This window comes from Sturnus vulgaris, unplaced genomic scaffold (genome assembly GCF_052056855.1).
Source record: "Sturnus vulgaris isolate bStuVul1 unplaced genomic scaffold, bStuVul1.hap1 Scaffold_166, whole genome shotgun sequence".
Taxonomy (NCBI): Eukaryota; Metazoa; Chordata; class Aves; order Passeriformes; family Sturnidae; genus Sturnus; species Sturnus vulgaris.
In genome coordinates this window covers 222,501-232,500 of record NW_028276079.1, presented here as the reverse complement: position 1 = coordinate 232,500, position 10,000 = coordinate 222,501, and positions in this window count along the sequence as shown.

The window sequence follows — 10,000 nt, the reverse complement described above, 5'->3', positions numbered from 1 at the left end:
GGCGAGAACGCGCCTCTCAACTCCTCCCGTAAAACCCCTCCAACCACCGGACATACGGTCTCTTTTCTCACTCGCCAACACAGCCAGCCCTTCTCTCTCGCCTTTCGCTTTCGCTTCGGTGGCGGCCCGTGACCCTTCGTCAGCGCGCGCTTCTCGGTGCCGCGGCTTAGGGCCGCGAGAGAAAAAGAACGGAGGCCGGGCGGGCACCCCCACACTGCCCCGCACACCGGCACGCTTTAATAAAAAAGAACGGAGCCGCTCGCAAAACCCAGCCCCCGCCGGCAACGGCAACCACGGCAGCCGGGGCAGGCCAGACACCACGGGCCGCCCCGGCACGGTGCCTCGATCGCGCCCGGCCGATACCGAGAAAGGGCGAGGCGCCGCCGCCCCGCCCACGACACACTCTCGGGGGCTCACTCGCTCGCTCGCTCTCTGTTGGGTTGCGGGGTCCGTCCTGGGGGGGGGGACACGGCCGGCCACCGCGGCCGACCGCCGCCCCGGAAAAATTCTGCCCGCTACACGCGGGTCCCCGGCTTAGGGCCGAGGAAGGGGGACGACTTCAACAACACACGGCAGGGCCGGACACTCCCGTCACCGAGCCCCCCTTCGCAGGCAAGCAAGCGAAGCCGAGAGGCGAGGCCACACGCCCCACTGCATGTCCCCCGCTGCCCTTTCGATACGGACACAACTCTGGCAACACAGGTCGGGAGCGGGAAACGAGGCGCAGCCAACCTCGGCCAAGCGAGCCACGCCCGGGGGGCTCTCGGGGAGGGGGGCCAGGGAAAGCCCGGGCAGGCTCAACACAACCCCGGGCCGGCCCCACAGAAATCCAGCCCCGGCTGCCGGCCACCAGCGTGCACCGGGACCGACAGCCGAAGAAATGCCGCACCCGGCGAGCGGGCGGGGCCCCGGCTTAAGGCCGGGCAGAAAAGGGGCGAGGCGCCGCCGCCTCGCCCGCCACCATCCCCGGGGGAGCGAGCGGGCGCCCGGCTCCCCGTTGTCACGAAACCGGCAGCAGCCGGGCCGGAGCGGGACACACTCGCGGCTTTCTCGCCCTCTCTCTGGGCCTTTTTCTCGCTTCTCCCCCGCCTGGAACAACGCAGCCTCGCCTGGGCCGGGGGAGCGCGGTGGCTCTCGGATCGCATCGCTCTCTCTGGGGGCTTTCTCGCTTCTCCCCCGGACTGAACACGCAGCCTCGGCCTGGGCCGGGGAGCGGCTCTCGGATCGCATCGGTCTCTCTGGGGGCTTTCTCGCTTCTCCCCCGACTGAGCACGCAGCCTCGCCTGGGCCGGGGAGCGGCTCTCGGATCGCATCGGTCTCTCTCTCTGGGCTAACCTGTCCCAGTCGAACTGGGTAAGACGGGAAGCCGGACGAAGCCACGCGACTCGCCCCGACATCGGCGGTGTTCTTCTGGCCCTGGCGACCGCACGCGCGTCCGCCCTTCTCCGCCACGGACACAGGCACGGCAACAGCCTGTGGGGATACGGCCCGTCACCTCGTTCCCATAATACGGACAGATGGGCCCGAAGCGGCGGAGGCCGGAAAGAGAACCGATGTACGTGACCGAGGGGGCGCAGTGGCGCACGCCGCCTTCTACGATGACATAGCCGGAGGCAGCGAGAAACAGCGACCCCTTGGAGTACTTCCAGGCCGGCGGCGGACAACAGGTCTACCAGCCATGAAACGGGCAACAGGTCTACCGACGGCTTGCTGCGGACAACAGGTCTACCCAGCCATGAAACGGGCAACAGGTCTACCAAGCTGCGGACACCAGGTCTACCCAGGGCATGCTGCGGACACCAGGTCTACCCACGGCTTGCTGCGGACAACAGGTCTACCCAGCTGCGGACACCAGGTCTACCCAGGGCATGAAAAGGGCAACAGGTCTACCAAGCTGCGGACACCAGGTCTACCCAGGGCATGCTGCGGACACCAGGTCTACCCACGGCTTGCTGCGGACAACAGGTCTACCCAGCCATGAAACGGGCAACAGGTCTACCAAGCTGCGGACACCAGGTCTACCCAGGGCATGCTGCGGACACCAGGTCTACCCACGGCTTGCTGCGGACACCAGGTCTACCCACGGCTTGCTGCGGACACCAGGTCTACCCAGCCATGAAACGGGCAACAGGTCTACCAAGCTGCGGACACCAGGTCTACCCAGGGCATGCTGCGGACACCAGGTCTACCCACGGCTTGCTGCGGACACCAGGTCTACCCAGCCATGAAACGGGCAACAGGTCTACCAAGCTGCGGACACCAGGTCTACCCAGGGCATGCTGCGGACAACAGGTCTACCCAGCCATGAAACGGGCAACAGGTCTACTCACGGCTTGCTGCGGACACCAGGTCTACCCAGCCATGAAACGGGCAACAGGTCTACCAAGCTGCGGACACCAGGTCTACCCAGGGCATGCTGCGGACACCAGGTCTACCCACTCAATGCTGCGGACAACAGGTCTACCCAGGCATGAATCGGGCAACAGGTCTACCAAGCTCCGGACACCAGGTCTACCCACGGCTTGCTGCGGACACCAGGTCTACCCAGCCATGAAACGGGCAACAGGTCTACCAAGCTGCGGACACCAGGTCTACCCAGGGCATGCTGCGGACACCAGGTCTACCCAGCCATGAAACGGGCAACAGGTCTACTCACGGCTTGCTGCGGACACCAGGTCTACCCAGCCATGAAACGGGCAACAGGTCTACCAAGCTGCGGACACCAGGTCTACCCAGGGCATGCTGCGGACAACAGGTCTACCCAGCCATGAAACGGGCAACAGGTCTACTCACGGCTTGCTGCGGACACCAGGTCTACCCAGCCATGAAACGGGCAACAGGTCTACCAAGCTGCGGACACCAGGTCTACCCAGGGCATGCTGCGGACACCAGGTCTACCCAGGGCATGCTGCGGACAACAGGTCTACCCAGGCATGAATCGGGCAACAGGTCTACCAAGCTGCGGACACCAGGTCTACCCAGGGCATGCTGCGGACACCAGGTCTACCCAGCCATGAAACGGGCAACAGGTCTACCAAGCTGCGGACACCAGGTCTACCCAGGGCATGCTGCGGACACCAGGTCTACCCAGCCATGAAACGGGCAACAGGTCTACTCACGGCTTGCTGCGGACACCAGGTCTACCCAGCCATGAAACGGGCAACAGGTCTACCAAGCTGCGGACACCAGGTCTACCCAGGGCATGCTGCGGACACCAGGTCTACCCAGCCATGAAACGGGCAACAGGTCTACTCACGTCTTGCTGCGGACACCAGGTCTACCCAGCCATGAAACGGGCAACAGGTCTACCAAGCTGCGGACACCAGGTCTACTCACGGCTTGCTGCGGACACCAGGTCTACCCAGCCATGAAACGGGCAACAGGTCTACTCACGGCTTGCTGCGGACACCAGGTCTACCCAGCCATGAAACGGGCAACAGGTCTACCAAGCTGCGGACAACAGGTCTACCCAGGGCATGCTGCGGACAACAGGTCTACCCAGCCATGAAACGGGCAACAGGTCTACTCACGGCTTGCTGCGGACACCAGGTCTACCCAGCCATGAAACGGGCAACAGGTCTACCAAGCTGCGGACACCAGGTCTACCCAGGGCATGCTGCAGACACCAGGTCTACCCACGGCTTGCTGCGGACACCAGGTCTACCCAGCCATGAAACGGGCAACAGGTCTACCAAGCTGCGGACACCAGGTCTACCCAGGGCATGCTGCGGACACCAGGTCTACCCACGGCTTGCTGCGGACAACAGGTCTACCCAGCCATGAAACGGGCAACAGGTCTACCAAGCTGCGGACACCAGGTCTACCCAGGGCATGCTGCGGACAACAGGTCTACCCAGCCATGAAACGGGCAACAGGTCTACTCACGGCTTGCTGCGGACACCAGGTCTACCCAGCCATGAAACGGGCAACAGGTCTACCAAGCTGCGGACACCAGGTCTACCCAGGGCATGCTGCGGACACCAGGTCTACCAACTCAATGCTGCGGACAACAGGTCTACCCAGCCATGAATCGGGCAACAGGTCTACCAAGCTGCGGACACCAGGTCTACCCAGGGCATGCTGCGGACACCAGGTCTACCCAGCCATGAAACGGGCAACAGGTCTACTCACGGCTTGCTGCGGACAACAGGTCTACCCAGCCATGAAACGGGCAACAGGTCTACCAAGCTGCGGACACCAGGTCTACCCAGGGCATGCTGCGGACACCAGGTCTACCCACTCAATGCTGCGGACAACAGGTCTACCCAGGCATGAATCGGGCAACAGGTCTACCAAGCTGCGGACACCAGGTCTACCCAGGGCATGCTGCGGACACCAGGTCTACCCACGGCTTGCTGCGGACAACAGGTCTACCCAGGCCTGAATCGGGCAACAGGTCTACCAAGCTCCGGACACCAGGTCTACCCACGGCTTGCTGCGGACACCAGGTCTACCCAGCCATGAAAGGGGCAACAGGTCTACCAAGCTGCGGACACCAGGTCTACCCAGCCATGAAACGGGCAACAGGTCTACCAACTCAATGCTGCGGACAACAGGTCTACCCAGCCATGAAACGGGCAACAGGTCTACCAAGCTGCGGACACCAGGTCTACCCACGGCTTGCTGCGGACACCAGGTCTACCCAGCCATGAAACGGGCAACAGGTCTACCAAGCTGCGGACACCAGGTCTACCCAGGGCATGCTGCGGACAACAGGTCTACCCAGCCATGAAACGGGCAACAGGTCTACTCACGGCTTGCTGCGGACAACAGGTCTACCCAGCCATGAAACGGGCAACAGGTCTACCAAGCTGCGGACAACAGGTCTACCCAGGGCATGCTGCGGACACCAGGTCTACCCAGCCATGAAACGGGCAACAGGTCTACTCACGGCTTGCTGCGGACACCAGGTCTACCCAGCCATGAATCGGGCAACAGGTCTACCAAGCTGCGGACAACAGGTCTACCCAGCCATGAAACGGGCAACAGGTCTACCATCTCAATGCTGCGGACACCAGGTCTACCCAGCCATGAAACGGGCAACAGGTCTACCAAGCTGCGGACACCAGGTCTACCCAGGGTATGTAGCGGACACCAGGTCTACCAACTCAATGCTGCGGACAACAGGTCTACCCAGCCATGAAACGGGCAACAGGTCTACCAAGCTGCGGACACCAGGTCTACCCACGGCTTGCTGCGGACACCAGGTCTACCCAGCCATGAAACGGGCAGCAGGTCTACCCACGGCTTGCTGCGGACACCAGGTCTACCCAGCCATGAAACGGGCAACAGGTCTACCAAGCTGCGGACACCAGGTCTACCCAGGGCATGCTGCGGACAACAGGTCTACCCAGCCATGAAACGGGCAACAGGTCTACTCACGGCTTGCTGCGGACAACAGGTCTACCCAGCCATGAAACGGGCAACAGGTCTACCAAGCTGCGGACACCAGGTCTACCCAGGGCATGCTGCGGACACCAGGTCTACCCAGCCATGAAACGGGCAACAGGTCTACTCACGGCTTGCTGCGGACACCAGGTCTACCCAGCCATGAAACGGGCAACAGGTCTACCAAGCTGCGGACACCAGGTCTACCCAGCTATGAAACGGGCAACAGGTCTACCAAGCTGCGGACACCAGGTCTACCCAGGGCATGCTGCGGACACCAGGTCTACCAACTCAATGCTGCGGACAACAGGTCTACCCAGGCATGAATCGGGCAACAGGTCTACCAAGCTGCGGACACCAGGTCTACCCACGGCTTGCTGCGGACACCAGGTCTACCCAGCCATGAAACGAGCAACAGGTCTACCAAGCTGCGGACACCAGGTCTACCCAGGTCATGCTGCGGACACCAGGTCTACCCAGCCATGAAACGGGCAACAGGTCTACTCACGGCTTGCTGCGGACACCAGGTCTACCCAGCCATGAAACGGGCAACAGGTCTACCAAGCTGCGGACACCAGGTCTACCCAGGGCATGCTGCGGACAACAGGTCTACCAACTCAATGCTGCGGACAACAGGTCTACCCAGCCATGAAACGGGCAACAGGTCTACCAAGCTGCGGACACCAGGTCTACCCAGGGCATGCTGCGGACACCAGGTCTACCAACTCAATGCTGCGGACAACAGGTCTACCCAGCCATGAATCGGGCAACAGGTCTACCAAGCTGCGGACACCAGGTCTACCCACGGCTTGCTGCGGACACCAGGTCTACCCAGCCATGAAACGGGCAACAGGTCTACCAAGCTGCGGACACCAGGTCTACCCAGGGCATGCTGCGGACACCAGGTCTACCCACGGCTTGCTGCGGACATCAGGTCTACCCACGGCTTGCTGCGGACAACAGGTCTACCCACTCCAAGCTGCGGACACCAGGTCTAACTACTCCATTACGCGGACAACAGGTCTACCCACTCCATGCGGCGGACAACATGTCTACCCGCTCCATGCTGCGGACACCAGGTCTGCCCACGCCGTGATGCGGACCACAGGTCTACCTTCGCCATGCTGCACGCAGCCCGGGTCGCACCGGAGCTAGGTAGACCCGGTCGCCGCGGCCGTCGCAGCGCCCTCGCCCTCGACGGCGGACCCACGCCGCCGGTCCCGGAGGCGGGTAGACCTGGTCGCCGCGGCCACGGCGGCCGCCCATCCCGGAGCCCAGTAGACCTGGCCGCCGCGGGACCGGCCAAGTTTCCCGGAGTCGTGTAGACCTGGTCGTCGCGGCCACGGCCGCCGCCGCTGCGCCTTCGCCGGCGACGGCGGTCCCACGCCACCGGCCCCGGAGCCGCGTCGACCTGGCCGCCGCGGGACGGGCCACGTTTCGCGGATCCGGGTAGACGAGGCATCCTTGTACCATCTCGGAGCCGGGGAAACCCCACAGCCTCTTAACGCTCCGGAGCCCAAGTGCTCCAGCAGCCTTGCCCCGCCCGGCAGAATCGATTTCAAGACCAAGACATATTTTCGACAACATTTTATTTCATCATTTCATTTCATTTCTTTTCATTTCATTTTATTATTTTATTTTATTTCGTTTTGTTTTGTTTTGTTTTGTTTTGTTTTGATTTGATTTGATTTGTTTCATTTCCTCTTTGCCTTTTTTGAATGATTGCCTCTTCTATTTACTCGGAAAGAAAATCTTTTCCGGAAAACAAAACTCTTGCCAAATCTTATTTGTGATCCCTTTGGGCCCACAGCCGAGCTGACGGAGGGCCTGTGCCCGGTTCTCGCCCTGCTGACACACTGACCCCCCCAAACGGCGTCCTCCCTACCCCACGCCTCCTCCCCCGTCCCCCAGAGACCCTACCTACAGAGCCCCCCCCCCCCCACAAAACAGAACCTCACGGGCCGCAGCACAGCCAGGGGAAGCACGTACGTGCAGCGAAACTCGGCCCAAAGCCGCCGCGCCCTGGCACAACTCGCCCTGCCCCTTCCCGCCCCACGGAGGCGGCTGCATCGAGGCGACCGGCGCCGCCGTCGGCAAGCGGGTGGCCGCTTTCGGGCCGGTTCTTCCGCGGAAGGTCTGCAGAGCTCTTGGGGCCTCGGCGCGGGTTTGGGGGGCCGTGAGGGCTCGCTGTCGAGGCGCCCGGGGCCGGCACGAAGCCGCCTGCCCTCTCCCTGTCCCTGCCCCGTCTTCCGCAGCCACCCATTAACGCTGGGGGCGAGCCCGCCCTCCGCCATCAACCTCCCATGCAGCGCTTTCAGACTTTCCCCGCCCCTGCCCATTGTCGGCTGGGGGCGCCCTGCCCCCCGCCGTCAGCCTCCCTGGCAGCGCTTTCAGACTCTCTCGGGCCCCTGCCCATTGTCGGCTGGGGGCGCCCCGCCCCCCGCCCTCAGCCTCCCTGGCAGCGCTTTCAGACTGCCTCGGGCCCTGCCCATTGTCGGTTGGGGGCGCCCCGCCCCCCGCCCTCAGCCTCCCTGGCAGCGCTTTCAGACGGTCTCGTGCCCTGCCCATTGTCGGTTGGGGGCGACCCCGCCCTCCGCCATCAGCCTCCCTGGCAGCGCTTTCAGACTGCCTCGGGCCCTGCCCATTGTCGGTTGGGGGCGACCCCGCCCTCCGCCATCAGCCTCCCTGGCAGCACTTTCAGCCTCTTCCTGCCCCCGCCCACGGTCCCACCGGGCAGTTTACACGGCGGCGGCGGGAGGCTGATGCCGAGGTCGGCAGGCGGAGAGCCTGGTGCACAAGCAGGGATGGCGGCGGGATGATTGGCGCCGTCTGTCCCTGGTCAAAGAAGCTCTCTGTTCAGCTTTCTCGGAGCCTTTTGCTTTGGTGGCGTTCCTTCCTCCTCCGCCCCGGCGCCGCTCAAGCCTGCGGCAGGGCGGCAGCGCGGCGGGTGGGCGGCCGGGGGGAGGGGGGAGGGGGGGGGGAGGGAGGGAGCGCGCGAGCGAGCGAGCGAGCGAGCGCGCTGCAGAAATGAAGCCCGGAGCAGGGCCGCGGTCCATTCGAGCACGGGGAGGGGGCGCGACAACGCTGCCTGCTCCTGTCGGGGAGCGCTTGGGGAAGTGGGGTGCCGGCACCATGACGGCGGAGCGGACAGGGGCCGCGGCTGGGGAAGAGGCCGGCGGAGCTCGCCAGTGGATGCTGGCGCACGGAGCCGGCAGGGACACCTGGGCACGGCTGGGACCGAAAGTCGCCCGCCTTCACGCCCCGCCTTTCGCCGGGGGGAAGAAGACGCGAGAGCAGGGCTGCCTGCTGGGCTGCCAGTGCCCGCGGTCATGCCGGACGTGCAGGCCGACCGCCGAAGGCGTGCTCGCCGCTGCAGAGACGACAAGGGGGCCGCGCGTCCGATGGAAGAGACGGGGCGCCATCGCGCGGCGGCCGGGCTGCAAGGCCGGCCGACGGTAACAGGACTACCACGCCGCGGGCGGCCAGAGACAAAGACCGGCCGAGGGCAACAGGTCTACCCAGCATTATGCCGGCCGGTACCAGGGCCGGCCGAGGGCAACAGGTCTACCCAGCATTAGGCCAGCCGGAAAGACGGCCGGCAGAGGGCAACAGGTCTACCCAGCATTCGGCCGTCAGGTAACACTGCCGGCCGAGGGCAACAGGTCTACCCAGCATTCGGCTGGCCGGTAACACGGCGGGCCGAGGGCAACAGGTCTACCCAGCATTAGGCCGGCCGGTAACACTGCCGGCCGAGGGCAACAGGTCTACCCAGCATTAGGCCGCCACGTCCAAAGGCCGGCCGAGGGCAACAGGTCTACCCAGCATTAGGCCGCCACGTCCAAAGGCCGGCCGAGGGCAACAGGTCTACCCAGCATTCGGCCGCCACGTCCAAAGGCCGGCCGAGGGCAACAGGTCTACCCAGCATTCGGCCGCCACGTCCAAAGGCCGGCCGAGGGCAACAGGTCTACCCAGCATTCGGCCGCCACGTCCAAAGGCCGGCCGAGGGCAACAGGTCTACCCAGCATTCGGCCGCCACGTCCAAAGGCCGGCCGAGGGCAACAGGTCTACCCAGCATTCGGCCGCCACGTCCAAAGGCCGGCCGAGGGCAACAGGTCTACCCAGCATTCGGCCGTCAGGTACAAAGGCCGGCCGAGGGCAACAGGTCTACCCAGCATTAGGCTGCCACGTACAAAGGCCGGCCGAGGGCAACAGGTCTACCCAGCATTCGGCCGTCAGGTACAAAGGCCGGCCGAGGGCAACAGGTCTACCCAGCATTAGGCCGGCCGGTAACACTGCCGGCCGAGGGCAACAGGTCTACCCAGCATTAGGCCGCCACGTCCAAAGGCCGGCCGAGGGCAACAGGTCTAACCAGCATTAGGCCGGCCGGCAGAGGGCAACAGGTCTACCCAGCATTCGGCCGTCAGGTACAAAGGCCGGCCGAGGGCAACAGGTCTACCCAGCATTAGGCTGGCCGGTAACACTGCCGGCCGAGGGCAACAGGTCTACCCAGCATTAGGCCGCCACGTCCAAAGGCCGGCCGAGGGCAACAGGTCTAACCAGCATTAGGCCGCCACGTCCAAAGGCCGGCCGAGGGCAACAGGTCTACCCAGCA